Genomic DNA, 18,175 nt, shown 5'->3' on the forward strand with positions numbered 1-18,175 from the left:
AGAAGACTTTACGTGGTAGCATTAATTGCAGCTAGAATTTGATACATCTATGCATGATGGTTAATGTGGGTTTTTCTTGCTTGTAAATGAATTCTATTAGGTATAATTGCTATATCACTCACACTATTTAGGTTGTTGAATATTATCATGTCATTCAAAGAAAGAATAAATTTGGACATGTGGAACATTGAGATAGCCACCATGTCTCACGCCAGCTGACAAGTATTTTTTAGTCTGCTGTCCATTTTTAGTGCACTTAGCTGCCCCTATGAATTGTAATTATACATGAAGATGTAATGAAAGTTCCTCATCACTGATGAAAGCCAAAAGCCGAAACCCATTTGTTGTAGTTTGGTGGCGCATCTATGTGTAAAATATACAGATTTTGGATAACTTATTCAACTTTCTGGGAGTGCTTGATGATTAGGGAAAGCTGGACATAGCGTGAAGCTCCATTACGAGTCCTGCACCTGCCACACTGAGAGCGGCTGGATGGTTTTTATGGGTATATATACGTCTGGGCCAGATATTCTATATCATGTATCAATACACAAAAAACTACAAAAACAGTGGCTGTGTGAAGATGGTGCGCACTTCCAGAAATTAAGCTAACATATATGTGCAGAGTCCATGGCAGTAAAGTCTATGTTGAAGGAAGGAGTGCCCAAATGGTTTGGCACCCAGCCGCAAGGTGCATAAGTTGTCGTCTGGAAAAGGCCACAATTCATTTGTAAAAGAAGAAAAACCACGGCACGTCACAGGTACGTAGAGATTTCAATTTATTCCTCTATGGTGTCTCGGGAAGCACATCACTTGACCCAGTATGACAAAAAGGGCATGGTGTCAAAAGGCCAATACAATTCTCATATTCGGAAAACAGCTGACACGTGTTTCGTCAGAATTGACTTTTTCAAGGCTGTGAACATATACAGATGAAATACGTCAGTCACAAATATTGTTGCTATCATAAAATACTACAATGCCAAGTGTGAGCTGAAGTAAAGACAAGTATTGTGAATGGAGAGAGAGGCCCGATGCCGCAGCTTAATAGTATACCTTGTTTGAACCACAAATAAAAGTATAACCCTTCTATAACCCCAGTGAGAGTGGAAACATTCCAATGACTGGTGTGTGAATAAAGTTGACTACAGAAGTGCCAGTGCCAATATATGAAGATATGTGTTAGCAGGCAAAAAACAGTGAAAGTACAGAATCAAAAGAGACAAGAAAAAAGAACAAGACACCATGTTTCATACCCCGTGTTAAAGATTCCAACCACGTTCTGTGTATAGTTATAGTAGAGAATGGAAAAATTGTGCCCAAAGAGGAAGACACATATAAATGCAAAAAAAGAGAGAAGCAAACATACCTCCAACTTGTGGAAGTATCAAGTTGCGTTGTTGAACTCCAATGGTCAATGATGTTTGCGAGATAGCATGGCATGAACTAAGAAAAGTATCCGAAGACCATGATAAGTCTGAACTGTAGAGAGGAAACAGGGCCATACGATAAGAAAAAAATAAAATAAAATATAATTAGTGGACTAGGCTCTAAAAACCAAATTATCAGAGTCAAGAACAATTAAATAAATTCAAAAAATGTATTTACAATTATGAATGAAGAAAGGGATAGGTTTGTCTGTCTACCTTTTAAAAAATTATTTTACTATTGCCAATTCTGCAAAAGGCCATAAGAGAAGAAGATGTGAAAATAAACCAAACAAAATTTTCCCCATAGTTGTTAAAATCAGGGAATTCCAAACAATACACATTTTAGGTATAATGTTAGTACGGACGACCTTTGCTGTAACTAATGGTTCTTGGACTATTCGAAGTTGGAAAAATGTTAGCTGAGAATTTGATAAAATACATAATGAACGTCCCACTCAGGAAAGCGTAGACCGTTTCAAGACATAGAGTGTATACTGAAAACAATTGAAATAATTAGACTTGACTTAGAGAACGATGGTCTGCGGGGAAAAAATGACACAAGGCTAACAGTGACAGCAAAAAGCAAAACATGCGGCCGGTGCATCAGAGGAGACCGCTGCAATAATGAGGCATGTCTCTAAAAAGGTTGAAATAAGATAAGGCTGAAAGCATCTCACCTTAGTAAGAAGCGAAAGATGTTTTCTCGAGATGTTAGCGGCATCGCATCTGAAATGCGCACCGATGAACAGCTGCTATTTATGTTTAATTGAAGGTAGTAATAGAAAGCGGACTCAGAAACGGCCGATTCCGATGTCCGCCATCTTAGGGAGGAAACCCACAGTGGAAAAGTATAGGAGAGAAATAGTGCATGTGTTCACAAGAAAAGAGACAGTACCATGCAGATAGAAGACAGAGGATAAGGCATCACATGAGATGTATACAAATGTAGAAATTAGAATACGTAAATTGGCAAACATTTTCATGATCAATTGAAAAAAACACACAAAAGCGGTCACATCTGTAAAGTAAGACATAGTCGTGGCATGGACAACATTATTTAAATGCCACAGAAGTTACAGTATAATGTATAACAAATTGCAACAAAAGAGTCCAAAATTGTATATGTAAGAAACATATGTTGTAATGATGATAACAATTCTGAAAAGGTTATACTATTAAGGGTAGATGGACTACAGAAAAACATGTAGGTTTTTGTCAGAATTAAGACCCTCCTCGACTGTCCGTAATCTGAAGATCCATCTGCTCTCAAGTTGTCTAAGCCGGAGAGTCTTATTACCCCCCCTTGGGCAACTGCCCACAGTGGCAATACCATGTGTATGTATGTCTAATCTTTCTTGCAACGGATGTTCCAAGTTATAATGTACCGCAAAGGGATTATCATTGTTCTTGTTTTTGATTGCCCTAATATGTTCCTGTAGTCTTTCTTTAAACGGTCTGATGGTACTACCAACATAGATTTATTTGCAGGTACAAATGATGCAGTATACTACAAACTTGGTGTTGCAGTTCATGAATTGTTTAATGGTATGTATCATATTAGTGTTGTAACAAAATTCCTTTGTTTTATCCAAAGCAAATTCGCATACATTGCTCTACCAGGAAGCAGAGGTCGTCACTCAAGATCCCCAGATTCATCACCAAGGTGTCTACTTTAGTCTTGAGTAGCTCCAGAGAAGCTTTTATTGCTTGCAGGATGTCTTTCAGAGTGGAACCTCCGAAGATCTGGGCTGCGGGATTTGGTTTCCATCATCCTGTGGGAATTCCACTGCTTCCTCCACCAGTGGGCCACCCATGTCCTGGTCCTTCTTAAAGGTGACCTTCACTGTGATGGTAGTGGGTCAAGTAGAACTCTCCTCATTGTGTAATGTGCACTCTCTTCCGTGGTTGTTGAGCCGACGGAAGCAATATCCTTCTTGCAGGGGACAGGCATCAGAGGATGTGATTATGTGTATCAGCTTCTAGAAGATAGACTCACTATGATGGCTGAAAGGAGAGTCTTCAAGTGCCCTCTCATGACAGTATTCTCTATGCCCGGAATAGGAATCCGGCAGCCGGCTCATGCCCAGGGGATTCCCACCTAAGCTTTGTGAGGGTTTGCTACATCGTTTCTCTGGTCACCACAGCCCCTCAGCGGTCCACTGCTCACAAAGCATTAACTACAGAGGTCGCAACTGCTTCTAGTTGTCCAAGTCTATTACCTCAGGTACGTTCACATCTAAAGGCAAATGGAGGCTGTGGGGAGGGGGTTCTCATCCGTCACCCATTCACCTACTTGGGTATCTGTAAATCGCCCTATGCAGCTCTAGCAGTCCTTTAGGGGCCTCTCCGCCTGGTTTATGATCTCAGCAGGCGGCTCAATGTAGTCTCCAATCTGGCCTCTGCACTAGATTGGTTATTGGGGGGTTCGCTTTAGCAACTTGGATTGTCAGGGGAGCTCAATTTTTCTAGTGCCTCTTCAGAATTGGCCGCAGGGACCTATTCACTGTCAGTGGGTAGTTGTGTGACTCTTTTGCTGCAGTTATTCAATAATTTGAAGTGGTGATCTATGCTGAATTAGTTTAACAGCATAGATCACCACTTCACAGCATAGATCATCTCTTCAGTGATTTGAGTTTGGGGGCTTCCTAATTACAGCCCTTGGAAATGAGATGTTGCTCCTTCAATCATTAGGCACTCTGCTGGTCTTGTACTGAACCCTGCAGTGTCAATAGTCCACTTCGCTGGGTTTGACTGCACTCCGTCTCTCTCTCCAGACCATTGTCAGGGTGGGCTCCTGCCCACCCCGATCTCATGCAGGAGTTCCTCGCTGTGAACTGGTGATGTATGCTGAATTAGTTTAACAGCGTAAGGGTGCTCTGCACCTCTGCTCACAAAGTGACCAGAGGATTCTTGGTGCACAGCTGCAATGTAGCATTCCATTATCTCCGTCTGTTATTCTAATTCCTCATATTATAACATTCATATAGCAATTCCGCAAAAGTGTGCACGATCCACCCACCTATTGCATCAATTATAGAGCAGTTTGACAGTGAGGTGAAAACCAAAACGTGAATGACACTTTCATTAAACAATGGCTGAAAGTGGCTGTTCCAAACCAATCTGATGGCTGAAAGGGACTTAGCCACCCACACTAAACCCCATCTCTGGTTATATTTCTGATGGTATGAGGTCTGGTACACAACCTAAGCTGTCTGTAGCCAGGCATGAAACTCAGGGTTAGGTCCTACTCTAGTTGGAGACCAAGAATGGACGGCTCTGCCACTAGACTTGCATCAAATGTAGGTACTCAGTAAAAACAAAAAAACTGAATGGCCTACCTGAACATTGATTTGAAGGGAGATAAAATTCTGGTTTTCTTCACGGATAGGATGGACCATTCATCCGTCCCCACATAGCTCTTACCTCAGAGTCTTTCTCAGGTTCTCCACTTTAAACAGTTCCACGGTTTTTCACTCAAGTTTGCAAATTCCAAGCATGAGGTCTTCATGTAGTCCACCTGCAACAAAAATGACTTTCTGACTCGTCTGACAACACCCAGAGACGCACATACACCTCGCACGACACACGCATCTGCCAGTGAGACAATTGGTGCACCGGTCCCTGACTTATTGAGGGAATTTTTATTTCTGTTACAATCAATCTACCCGCTTCTCTGCACAATGTGTGTACCTACCGCCCAGCACATGTGTGCCTGATCCCCTTGTACCTATCCCCTGTCATTAATATGTTCTTAGTAGATTGGGGGTACTTGCTCCTCGAAAAATTTGTGCATCTGACCTAGTGCCCACCCATGAGCGTCAACCATTTCAGGCACATGCGAGCTGCTCCATCTCACTGTGTCACACTTCACTGCCTTTCTAAGCGAGGTGGCATTTTGCACAGATGCCTGCACCCACAGAATAAAAAAAGAAATTTGATTGCGACCCCTGTTGATGTCATTCTATCTGCACACTTCCATCTCTGTCTCACCCACCATTTCCCCATCACCAATCACACTAGCCTTATCTCTCCCACTCACCTTCGTTCTGAGTCAGAATCTTAACATACCTCTCAACTCTCTGGTTTGGCTATCTTTATGTGTTAAGTACATATTTGTCCCTGTTATTTAAGTTTTGTATGCCTATTTTCCATCTCAAATGTGTGTTAATGCCTTTCCATAGGCATGGTGTGACTATGATCTACGTGTTGTATCAAATAATGTCTCTCTTTTACATTCTTTTTACAACATCAATACTCTTCTGTCTTTTGGTTTGCAATAGAGTTTAAGTATCCGTCCCTCCTACTGCCTCGTGGCTTGTGTTTTCACTTTCTTATGTTACTCCTCGACGTCACAAGTCCGTTTTCTAATTCCAAACCTAGCTCTCACTTCTCTAAAGGATAAGAAGTTTTATGAAATCTAATTTTCTATTGCAGTTTTTGTTCGCACATCCTCTCCAGATGCAGAGGTAGGATCTTACCTCAGAAGGAAACAACCCTTGTAACGAGTATTTACAAATTTCCCTGAACTCTTTCAGTCCCCCGCTCTCAGCAATGTATAGGAGTTGGATGTAGGTATGTATGTGGTGCTACTGCTCCCCTAAAATAACCATGTCGAAGTACAGAACATGAATGAGCAACAAAGATGACTTTGTGTTTTTTATCTTGCCACTCTTGCTGTGCCTTCAAAGACAGACGTCAAATGTCAGACTTTGTCTTCTGACATCTTGCTGCTTACTCTTTTAACAAGGAGATTAGTGTTTACTTTTCTTTCTCTTACTGCAAAGTGCGTTTTTTGTTAAAGTGCATTATGCATGGATATCAATTCACCAAAATGCCAGGGGTAGCAGAAGTGACATGACATGTTCTGTAACTCTGTGTGACATCACATGAACTTTAGACCTGATGACATCATGGGAAGTGACTCTGAAGGTGCCACAAAAATTGTCTTTAAGGAAGTGAATGTAACATTATTATCAGTTTGAAATCTAACGCTAGCTTTGAATGGCCAATCAACTGCAAAGTTGGAGACTGCACAGGGCCTCTTTGACCAGCAAATAGGGAAAAGATCAGTCGTACATCACACATTTGAGTTCAAAATGCCTAGAAAATAAACCAGAGCAATTTATTGAGATGCTGTCTCTTATTGCCCTTCTACAGGCTAGGGTATCATTGTTTGAATCCAGACGAAAAGAGGAAAACATTCAATCCAGCTAGCAATGTTCATTTCTTGGGACAAGGTAGTTTATAAAATACCTATCCGTGGTTAACATGATCTTCATCAAGTTAATGATTGTGCTTGTAAGCTGCACACTTCCAGCAGTAAGTGCTATGTAAGTGCTGAATAATTAATGCTGTTTATATTACTCAATCAAAGAAGACAGTGATGTGACGAAAAACCCACTGAAACGTGCCAGAGGAAGGGTCTGCATGAGGATCCCTGGGACATGGGGCACATCTTCCTGAGCTTCATGAAATCAAAGAGCAGCAGAAAGACAAAGAAGCGGGTTAACAGAGAAGGGGCTTCCCAGCTGGAGGTTAGCAGTACCTACCTAGCAGGGAGCAGCTTTTTTTTAGCTATGCCCATCTGTCTTCCTTCCCCCTCGCTCTCCTGTCTCGCTCTTGTGTTCTATCTCTCCAACCCTGTTAGCATTCTCTCTCAATTTCACCGTCTTTCTCTCTCCCATCTCTCTTTAGCTGTATTTCTAGTTCGCTTTCGCTCTATTTCTGGCCCTCTGCTTAGTTGCTGGCCTTCTCACTTATCCCGCTCTCACATCCAATCGACCACTTTACTACTTTCTCTGTGCCTCTACACTATGTGCCTCACTCCCTGCTCCCAACTATTTCTCCTATTGCCTGTCTCTCAACATCTTTCCCTTGCCCTTTCCTTCTCTTTTTATCGCTATCTTTCTGACAATTTGTTTAATTACATCCTTTCACCATTTCTCCTCTTATTTCTTTTCTCTGCCTCATTCCGTTTCTATTTTATACTCTGTCAGCTCCAACATTCGTATTTGTAGTCTTCCTGCCTCATTGCACTCTGACTGCAGGAGTCACTCAGTTAAAGTTCTTTACTCCCAAGGAATAAATTCTTGCAGAAATATTGCACGTTTCCGAATTCTTCATCATACACAATTATAAATACATAAAATCAACAATACATAACACTTAATTCACTCAATTCCACCAGCATGTCATCGACCTAATGAATACAAAAACGGTATAAAATTAAGAATTTCTCCTCAGTAAAACTCAGCAAAAGGTCAGCAGTCCGCTATCATATACTTATTAAAGCTTTTGAAAAAAGTGAGAAATTGACTAGCAGCGGGCAGCTCATTTTGCCGACTAGAACATTATAAAATACAATATGCAAGGGCAGCTATCACAGTAACATGGGTCCCGTTCGGCCAACCTCCATAATAGTACCAGTTTTCCAGTCTCAAGACCAGTGTCCTTAACAGGGAATTCCTCTATTATGATCAACAGCAGCCTATCTGTAAGGATCGAGTCACTACCAACCTGAGGGAAGGTCTAACAGATTACTGGCAGAGAGCCTAGCATAAGATGCAAAAATATTTAGCAGGAATTGAACAATGGCAATGGCTACATCCTGGAACCTAAGGCCGCATTTCAAATTTAGGCCCATTTCTCTCAACCGTTTCCCATATTTTTTAAAACAAGTCGGAGAATCGTCTTCCTTGCCTTGAGGAAGAATACACAGTCCATCAATAGGTGGGTCACTGAGTACTTTATAACCCGCTTGCAACGACACTGACCTTGGTTCTCAGCTATTTTTATTTTTTTGCCGCGCCATCTGCCATCCCAGGTCTATTCCAACCCTCAGTCATAGGATTTAATTTTGCAAAAACTTACCCGGGATTTTGTATAGATTTGGAAAAAGGTCTATACTCTACTGAGAAGTGAGAAAAGGAATACTAGAGCTCTTGGTCTTGAGACATTGAAGATTCTCTCTCCCGCTAGATTTGACAGCACATTGTCTGAGGGTACACTTTAATGGACTAATTTGCATTGCTTCGCCTACCTCTGGACGCATATCAGGGACTCCCGGGCACTTTAATGTGACTGTCATAGGTTCCTCTTGCTCGGGAAGATTGACATTACCTCAGGTAAGATTAGAACTGATATCTCGTAGTCGGGAACTTAGGGGCATATTTATACTCTGTTTGCGCCGAATTTGCGTCGTTTTTTTCGACGCAAATTCGGCGCAAAACTAACGGCATATTTATACTTTGGCGTTAGACGCGTCTAGCGCCAAAGTATGAGGAAAGAGTGTCATTTTTTTGCGTGAACGCCTTCCTTGCGTTAATGAGATGCAAGGTAGGCGTTCCCGTCTAAAAAAATGACTGCGACGCAAATGCGTCGTATTTATACTCCCGGGCAAAAATCACGCCCGGGAGTGGGCGGGGCAAAAAACCCCGCATTTGCGCCGGATTTTAGCGCCTGGGTCAGGGCAGGCGTTAAGGGACATGTGGGCTCAAAATGAGCCCACAGCTGCCCTCCCATGCCCCCAGGGACCCCCCCTGCCACCCTTGCCCACCCCAGGAGGACACCCAAGGATGGAGGGACCCATCCCAGGGACATTCAGGTAAGTTCAGGTAAGTATAATTTTTTATTTTTTTAATATTTTTTGGGGGCATAGGGGGGCCTGATTTGTGCCCCCCTACATGCCTCAATGCCCAATGACCATGCCCAGGGGACATAAGTCCCCTGGGCAATGGCCATTGGGCAAGGGGGCATGACTCCTGTCTTTACTAAGACAGGAGTCATGTAAATGGCGTCTGGGCGTCGTTAAAAATGGTGCAAATCGGGTGGAGGCGATTTTTTGGCGTCAACCTGACTTGCACCATTTTAAGACGCCCTAACGGCATTTTCCCCAACGCCGGCGCTGCCTGGTGTACGTGTTTTTTTTCCACGCACACCAGGCAGCGCCGGTCTGCTAGCGCCGGCTAACGCCATTCAATAAATACGGCGCCCGCATGGCGCTTCAGAATAGCGTTAGCCGGCGCAAAACTTTTTGACGCTAAACTGCGTTAGCGCAGTTTAGCGTCAAAAAGTATAAATACGGGCCTTAGTTTTTATTCAAACAATGAAAGCGCAGGTTCTTGCATCTGTCAAAGCACTCTGGGCTACAGTATCCAACCCACTCCTTGCCACTTGGATCATCGCAATTTTAGGTAATTCAAGGAGCTTTTAAGGAGGTACCTTCTAAGCCTTCCCATGAGACTTGTCTGTCCATTGCCAGCACCTCCGCTCCATAGGAGCCTGATGAATAAGCTTGCCCTGAATGACTTTACTTAATGGCTCAAATGTATAGCTGCCATAACTATGATCAAACCTTTTCAACCCATTCACCTCTGCTAACAATACAAGTCTCCGGAAGGCCATATATTTATCCCAACTCAGACCATCTGAAAAGATCATACCATGATACTTATATTCTGGGTCCTGCTCCAATTGTGCATTCTCTAAGAATCAAGTAAATTGCCTTTTCCTTTTTGAAAAAACAATGCTATTTTCAAGACAATGTGAGTTAAGGTAATTCAGTTTTCACTGGAACTCAATAGGCGTGAGTTCCATCACCACCAGATCAGCTGCATACATAAGGCAGCTAATATGCCTGTCCCCAGTCTTGGAGAAAAACTATGAGTGGCACTTAACATCTAAGAATGGTCCGTAATAAACAGACTAAATAACAGGGGTGCTAGAACAGACCCGTGCCGTAAGCCATTCGCTACTGAGATTTTTCTCAACAGACTACCTAACCAGTCCAGGTCGACCTAAACCCAATCGTCGCAGTGGAGCTTTATCAAAAGCCCTAACAGGACCCCAGAAATATTCAACTGATTGAGTTTTCGCCAGAGCATACCTCTGTCCACCCTGTCAAATGCCGCTTGGAAGTAAACGAAGCAGCAGCAAAGGCCACCTGCCAGCTCCATCAACTTCCTGTGACTCCCCACAGCGTGAAACAGTGGTCCATAGTTAAGTGCTTTGGTCTAAAGTCTCTTTGCTCCACATGGATCAGTCCAGAGCCAAAATCCCAGACAGCTAGATGCTTCGACAGCGTTTGAGCAAAAAGTTTGGATGAGATATCTAGTAGGGAGATCAAATGATAATTAGCGGGCTGGTCCATTTTCATATTTTGTGGATGGGTTTCACGATGGGTCCTTTCCATAAATCTCAAAGGGAGCAAGTGTACATTACCCATTTGAAAGACCCACTCAGAATTAAACCTCACTTCCTTGAGTCTTCTTAAAGATCACGGACGGCAGTCCATCCGGGCCACCCACCCTAGAGGTTTTCATATTACATTATTTCAGACAGATTAACTGCCGTCTGAGAATTTGCAATTGCTTCTACATCCACCTGGGAACAGGCTGGAATCACTAGCAAATTCTCAGGATCTTCACCACTATAGAGTGAGTAAATAAAGGTGTACCAGTCTTCCTCACTTATATGTACCTCAAGGGAAGATGGAGATGAAAGGGTTACAGAATTCACCAGCTGCCAGAACTTCTTACTATTCTTATCCACAATGGCAGCCAGCATTAGTTCCCAATTTAACTTATAAGACTCCCTCCTTTCAAGTGGCACTTAACATCTGGGAAAGGTCCATTATAGACACACTAAATAACAGGGGTGCTAGAACAGACCCCTGCAGTAAGCCATTCGCTACTGGGATTTTCCTCAACAGGCTACCTAACCTGTCCAGGTCAACCAAAACCCAATTGTCGCAGTGGAGCTTCATCAAAAGCCCTAACACGGCCCCAGAAATATTCAACTGATTGAGTTTCGCCAGAGCATATCTCTGTGCACCCTGTCAAATGCTGCTTGGAAGTAAAGGAAGCAGCAGCAAAGGCCACCTGCCAGCTCCATCGACTCCTGTGACTCCCCATAGCGTGAAACAGTGGTCAATAGTTAAATGCTTTGGTCTAAAGTCTTCTTGCTCCACAGGGATCAGTCCAAAGGCAAAAACCTAGACAGCTAGATGCTTCAAGAGTGTTTGAGCAAAAAGTTTGGATGAGATATCTAGTGGGGAGATCAAATGATAATTAGCGGGCTGGTCCATTTTCCTTTTTTCTGGATGGGCTTCACTATGGGTCCTTTCAATAAATCTCTAAGGGAGCCAGTGTACATTACCCATTTGAAAACCCACTCAGAACTAAACCCCACTTCCTAGAGTTTTCTTAAAGATCACAGACGCCAGTCCATCCGGGCCACCCGTCCTAGAGGTTTTCATGTTACATTATTCCAGGCAGATTAACTGCAGTCTGAGGGTTTGCAATTGCTTCTACATCCACCTGGGAACAGGCTGGAATCACTAGCAAATTCTCAGGATCTCCACCACTATAGAGTGAGTAAATAAAGGTATACCAGTCTTCCTCACTTATATGTGCCTCAAAGCAAGATGGAGATGAGAGGGTTCCAGAATTCACCAGCTGCCTGAGCATCTTAATATTCTTATCCACAATGGCAGATTAACTTGTAGGTTCCCAATTTAACTTATAGGACTACCTCCTTTGATGGGCACATACATTTCAATAAGCAATTTTCGACGCCACAATGGCTGCTCTTCAGCTCGTACTGCTTGGATTTAGGTTAGAGCGCCGGCAATTCTATTCACCACTCTTTGTCCCTCCCAACAATCTTCATCAATCCAGCTATTCCCCTTTTCTCTAGCCCCACTAGTTGGATAGGGGGCACCCTTTGCAAGCTTAAAATGGGCAAATAATTGCTTGGTTAATCTGCTGTACCAACCCAATGCATCCTAGACTGCTTCCAAGTATAAGAGCTCAAAATCAATCGATGAGAGAGCCTCCAGAGCATCTTCGGTAACCGCAACTCTAATTCTCTCATGGTAAACTACCTCAGGGGATAGGGTGGCACGTGAACAAGGCAAAAAAGAAACTTTAAACTTCAAGCTCAGGGCGAAGTGGTCACTCGGCCCTGGGTCAAGAACTCTACATTTTTCACACAATAAAATGGATGAATTGGGACAAACACATAGTCAATAAGCATGTTACTGTTGCCATGTTTGAAGTTTCTGGTGGCAGGAATGTCATCATTGCACCGACTGTTAACATTAATCAAGTTTGGTTAACTAAACAGGGCAATATCTTTCCATCCCCTTCCCTGGTACTTGACTAGAAGATACAGTCAGGAATGTTTAATGCCAACCACAGCTAGTTCATTGACTCTTCAAACTCTTTAAACGCTGATTTTCCGTTAAATCCACCTCCTACCACAAACAAAGCTTTGGGATAGTCGAATACAATTTTTTCCACATTGTTGGACAAGTTCAGCAATTCACATTCAGGTAAGGGGCGAATTAGTGGAACATATATGTTAAGACAAGTCATTTTCTTTAACCCCATATCATCAGAGAACAGACCAATTAAACAAGCAAGGACCCATACTCAGGTAGTTTGAAGTTTTGTAAACTTACCTCCATAGGAGACTGATACCAATATTAGCAATCCACCCACTGCTCTACCTCTTGCCGAGGCCTTGGCATTTTGTGCTGTAGAAACAAACCCCTCAACTACTGGGCACTCCAACAACCAGGTCTCTTGAAGTAACAATACTGGGTAATCAGTCAAAACCTCTCAGTAGTTTCCCATTTCCATAAACAACTTAAAACCATGTACGTTCCATACCAAGATGCAACCTGGCCTTGGATGCCCTGCTTCCTACCAATCAATCTCATTAGCCACTCCACCACGCCATACAGAAAAACAGCAAACGTGAATGTCTTGAAAGGAGTATGTCTCCCCTCCCCAGGGAGAGTGCCCCTGATGAATGTGCCCATCATGGCTTCTGGGCTCACAAAAGCCTGAGAAGTAAGAAAGATTGTGATTTCTCATATTTGGGGGTCTGTCAGATTGGATTGGGGTAGATTGTTTTGGTTTGTACTAGGACAGATTGGAGTGGGGCAGAATGTTTTGGATTGGAGTGGGGCAGATTGTCTTAGGTTCAAATGGAGTAGATTGTTTTGGACTGGAGTGGGGAAGATTGCTTTGGACTGGAGTGGGGCATAATAATAGGGTTTGGAGTGGGGCAGATTGTTTTGGATTGGAGTGGGGCAGATTGTTTCGAACTTTAAGTTTTTGGATTGGAGTGGTGCAGATTGTTTTGGATTGTAGTAATTTTGTAGTAACTGTTGTAATAAAATCCTAGACCTACACTTCACCTTTAATCTTTCCTTAGATGGCAACTCCATGTCAGTAGATTCCTCTGGACTGAAACTGTTGGGAGTTTCTGACTATTTCTCTTCAGCAAATCAAAGAGCTGCTCTTGAGCACTAAATCTGGGTCACCTTTGGATCCCTGTTTGGCCAAAATATTCCATTTGGCTCCCGATTCTATTGCATGCTTTTTGCAAAACATTTGTAGAGGTATTATTCCATCCAGCATCTGTCCTGCGTCAAAAATCTAATGCTGATCTGGACGATTTCAAGAGCTATTGCCCGATCTCCTTGCTCCCTTTTCCAGCCAAAGTTTTGTAAAAATATTTAAATATGGAACTTGTCAGTTTCATAGAACTACATGGCTACCTGGATCATTCACAAAATGGCTTTAGGGCTGGACACAACACGGGGACTGCACTGATGGCAGTAACTGATATCATCCGCCGCCACATTGACCAGGGGGATGGGGCCATACTTTTAATGCTTGACTTATCCGTAGCATTTGATACAATATGGCCGGCATGTATGATTCAACGGTTGGAGAAGATAGTGATTGGTGGTTTTGCCCTCCATCTGCTTTCTTCTTTTCTCATGGACAGAGTCTAGGTGGTCAGTCATGGGGACATTAAGGCGAAGGCTTGTACTATTCCTGGTGGTGTCCCACAAGGCTCCATGTTGAGTCTGACCCTTTTCAACATTTACGTGGCACCCCTGGTAGCCCTGGTGCAGTCTTTTGACTTTGAGGTTCAGTCATACGCCGATGACACCCAAATTATTGTGTCAATTTCCAACAATGTGACTGATGTTGCTGAGTCTTTTAGGCACTTGTTGTGGGTTCTTTCTACGTGATAATGGAAGACAATTGCACAAAATGGGCGGTATGATAGTTTATTGTATATATGTTATTATTATAGTCTTTGGTGCTCGTTTTTCTGTGTATTTTTCTTGTCTCTTTTCTTCTAAAGTCGTTTCTTGGTTCCTCTCTTCTGATGGGTCTTCTTTTATCTCTCTTTTCTTTACTTATTTCTCAGATGTAGAGCGGTTCATGGACGAAGGAGCCTGGCGTTAGGAAAGCCGAAGAGGGAGAAAAAAAAAAAAAGATCCAAAATAATGGTAAGTAGTCTTTTCTTTCAGACTTTTTAATTTTCAGTGATGGGGAGTGCGGGAAAGTACACCATCAAGCAAATAAAGGCCGAGCCCAGTGGATAATAATCAAATTTTAAAATAAATAAGTGCTCTGAAAAAAAGACGAACGTCCCGAGATGAGGACACAACGTGGTCACCGGGTTTAAAAAAACCCATAAAATACGGATATGTGCCCGTATTCCTTCAGCACTCTATTTCTGTGCTTTGTATATATATATATAGCCCAACAGTTGTGCGAGAGAGGGGTAAAGGAAACAATAAGCGGGGAAAAAAAACTGAAATATGAAAGGACCTATAAATCCCCTCTACGAACAATACCATGAGGGGTTCAGCATGTAGGCACGTACCTGGGTGAGCCACATCCCTCCAGAGATGTGGCTGGCTCTGGTGCTCGTCAAGTCGCTCTGTGGCGATTCCTCCTCAGGATTCGTCACGAGTGTCGGCGACTCCGTTTGCCTTTCCTACGATCCACAGTCTTCCTGGGTGGCTCGGATCTCCTTCTGTCCTCCTACCGCTCGCGACGATTCCAGCACGTCATTGAGTTCCCACGGGGACGCGCCTTCACCACGCCTGGGGGGCCGAGGAGAAATCAGCGCCAGCACAAACAAGGGCAGGAGCCCTTTAAATTCCTCCTAGCGCTCCCACCTCGAGGGACGCGCTTTCACCACGCCTGGGGGGTCGAGGAGAAATCAGCGCCAGCACAAGCAAGGGCAGGAGCCCTTTAAATTCCTCCTAGCGCTCCCGCCTCGCGGGATGCGCCTTCACCACGCCTGGGGGGCCGAGGAGAAATCAGCGCCAGCACAAGCAAGGGCAGGAGCCCTTTAAATTCCTCCTATCGCTCCCGCCTCGTGGGACGCGCCTTCACCACGCCTGGGGGGCCGAGGAGAAATCAGCGCCAGCACAAGCAAGGGCAGGAGCCCTTTAAATTCCTCCTAGCGCTCCCGCCGCGGGACGCGCCTTCATCACCCCTGGGGGGGCCGAGGAGAAATCAGCGCCAGCACAAGCAAGGGCAGGAGCCCTTTAAATTCCTCCTAGCGCTCCCGCCTCGCGGGACGTACTTTCACCACACCTGGGGGGCCGAGGAGAAATCAGCTCCAGCACAAGCAAGGGCAGGAGCCCTTTAAATTTCTCCTAGCGCTCCCGCCTCACGGGGCGCGCCTTCACCACGCCTGGGGGGCAGAGGAGAAATCAGAGCCAGCACAAGCAAGGGCAGGAGCCCTTTAAATTCCTCCAAGCGCTCCCACCTCGCGCCTTCACCACGCCTGGGGGGCAGAGGAGAAATCAGCGCCAGCACAAGCAAGGGCAGGAGCCCTTTAAATTCCTCCTAGCGCTCCTGCCTTGCGGGACGTGCGCAGGCAGCACCCGGGGGAAGCCCGGGCCAAGGGCGGGCCCGCCCTGTGCCCGTCGGAGACTGGAGGAGGCTGGGCTGGGCCCCCCCTCTTTCGTCTGCAGCAAAGAGCCTGTCACCTAAGAGAAACTGCACAGTTCATTTCATCATTCATCACTACAGCTGTATTACCAACAGGCCCCTTTACAAGCTTCTCTCTGATAGTGGTGGCCTTTACCCGGAGGGCCCTACTCAAACAAGTACCTAGTCGGAGAGCGGGACGCTGTTATTTTCCAGAAGAGGCTTGGCAGGCAGGGCCAGTTACTCCAGTGGCAGGACATTCACTATACAAGTAAGAGAGTTATTTTCTTTTTCTTTTTCTCTTGCATTTGTATTTACTGATTCTACGAGTGCTCTTTTATTATGGGGAAAAGGAAGGCTACAGATTTACCAGCACAAACCAAGGGAACTAAAATAGCGAAAAATCGCCCAAATAGATCCCTGAATTTGGGCTCATCTAACAAGCCAAATCCACTTGACGAAATTGACCTCTTAGTTAAAGAAGTCGAGTCTATGTTAGGTACTTACACCACAGGGATAAACAATTCAAGGAAAGGCCCCCCCAAGGATAGGAAAATCTCGGAGATATTTAAAAAGAAGGGGAAGAAGACTCCTTTAGATGCAACAACAGGGGTTGAGGGGGATGGGGCTCCGCACATTTGTAGGGACCCCACTCCAAAACCCACTTTTAGCATAGAGAGTCCCCTAGTACCCCAGGGGGGTTCCCCATATGTACCAAATACTCCGTCTTTCCTTCCGTTGAGCCCGGTGATTAAAGTGGTTCCAAGTCTATTGTGTACTAATCGTTTTGAACCACTGCTGGCAATAGAGGACCCGCCTGTGCCTGCGAGTGCGATCAAACCTGCAGTTGGAATATTTAATTCTAGTGTTATTCCATTGATCTCTCAGTTCGATCTGGAAGGTAATGAACCAGCAGCTTGCAGAGGCAATCTGGCTAAAGTTCACCAGAGAGTTGACGAAGTCAAGGGACTGGTTCTATTATTAATAGATCTTTTGAAGAGTAATCTTGTGCATCAGAATGGGAATAACTGTGCTTGTGAAGGGATTTGTAGGGTTTGTGGAGAGGTCAGGGGGAAAGAAGTATTCCCCTCCTCTGCCCCAAACAAGGGGGCTGAGTTAAGGGTTAATTCTTGTCTCCCCGTCAGAGGGGGGACAATTCCACAAAGGAGGGAAGTTAACCACCGCAACCCTACCAAAGATAACTTGAGGCCCAAAGGGAGGGCTGAAAATGAACCCAGAAACCGGGATTGTCTAGGGAACTGGGCGATTAATTCAACTAGTGGTAGAGCCAGAGGTAGGATCAATGGATCTGAACCCCCTGAAACTGTCCAAGGGGACAATTCCACACAATCTTCTAACAGGCCATACAAAACCTTCTATAACAGCAATTTCCCCGGTAACAATATTGAGAACACAGTTAACAAATAACAAGATTTGTGTACAAACTATGGAACAAATAAAATCTATTTGACTAATGTTCCAAAACTATTGCCAGGGTCAGTTGAGAACCAAACCTCCTTGATTAATAAAGTCATACACTGGATACGCTCCCGACGAAGTTGCCTCTCTGTCATTCGTTCGGATATAACATCGGCCGAGAGGAACAGCATCTCAGGGACCAATCTTGATATAATTACTATCCATTTCGAAGATGAGACTATGGTGACTCAACTAATGGATTTTGACTTTCGCACCCACTTGAACAGAGCAGCAACCACGGGGGGGATAAGACTTATGTTAAACCCACACAATCACGGACCAGATAGGGGACCGGATGGACCAGATGGCCTAACTAGTTCCTATGGAGGTGTTGTATGCAAGGCAGCTACCGATTTTGGGCCGCTGCCTGTTTCTGTATGACTGACTTCTGAACCAGTGACTCATATGATGGCCAGCCCCAAGGTCTCACATTTAAAGGGGAATAATAAAGTACCAACATTCGACATTTGTATCAATGACCTGGGCCCAGGGGACGTTGGTTGCTCAACT

At 44.3% G+C, this 18,175-nt stretch overlaps 1 protein-coding gene across 4 annotated transcripts in view; it reads right to left on the reverse strand.

Annotated features, from left to right (window-relative positions):
* The window catches only part of LAT (linker for activation of T cells), a 697,198-nt gene that overhangs the window by 337,564 nt on the left and 341,459 nt on the right, over positions 1 to 18,175 (reverse strand). For 3 of the 4 annotated variants that reach the window (XM_069243937.1, XM_069243936.1, XM_069243939.1), the window contains one exon: positions 4,854 to 4,947. The exons of the other annotated variant lie outside the window; for it this stretch is intronic. The gene's annotated coding sequence lies outside the window, so the exon portion shown is untranslated. The remainder of the gene's footprint in view (positions 1 to 4,853; positions 4,948 to 18,175) is intronic. 4 annotated transcript variants of the gene reach the window in all.

Source organism: Pleurodeles waltl, chromosome 7 (genome assembly GCF_031143425.1).
Source record: "Pleurodeles waltl isolate 20211129_DDA chromosome 7, aPleWal1.hap1.20221129, whole genome shotgun sequence".
NCBI classification, from domain to species: domain Eukaryota; kingdom Metazoa; phylum Chordata; class Amphibia; order Caudata; family Salamandridae; genus Pleurodeles; species Pleurodeles waltl.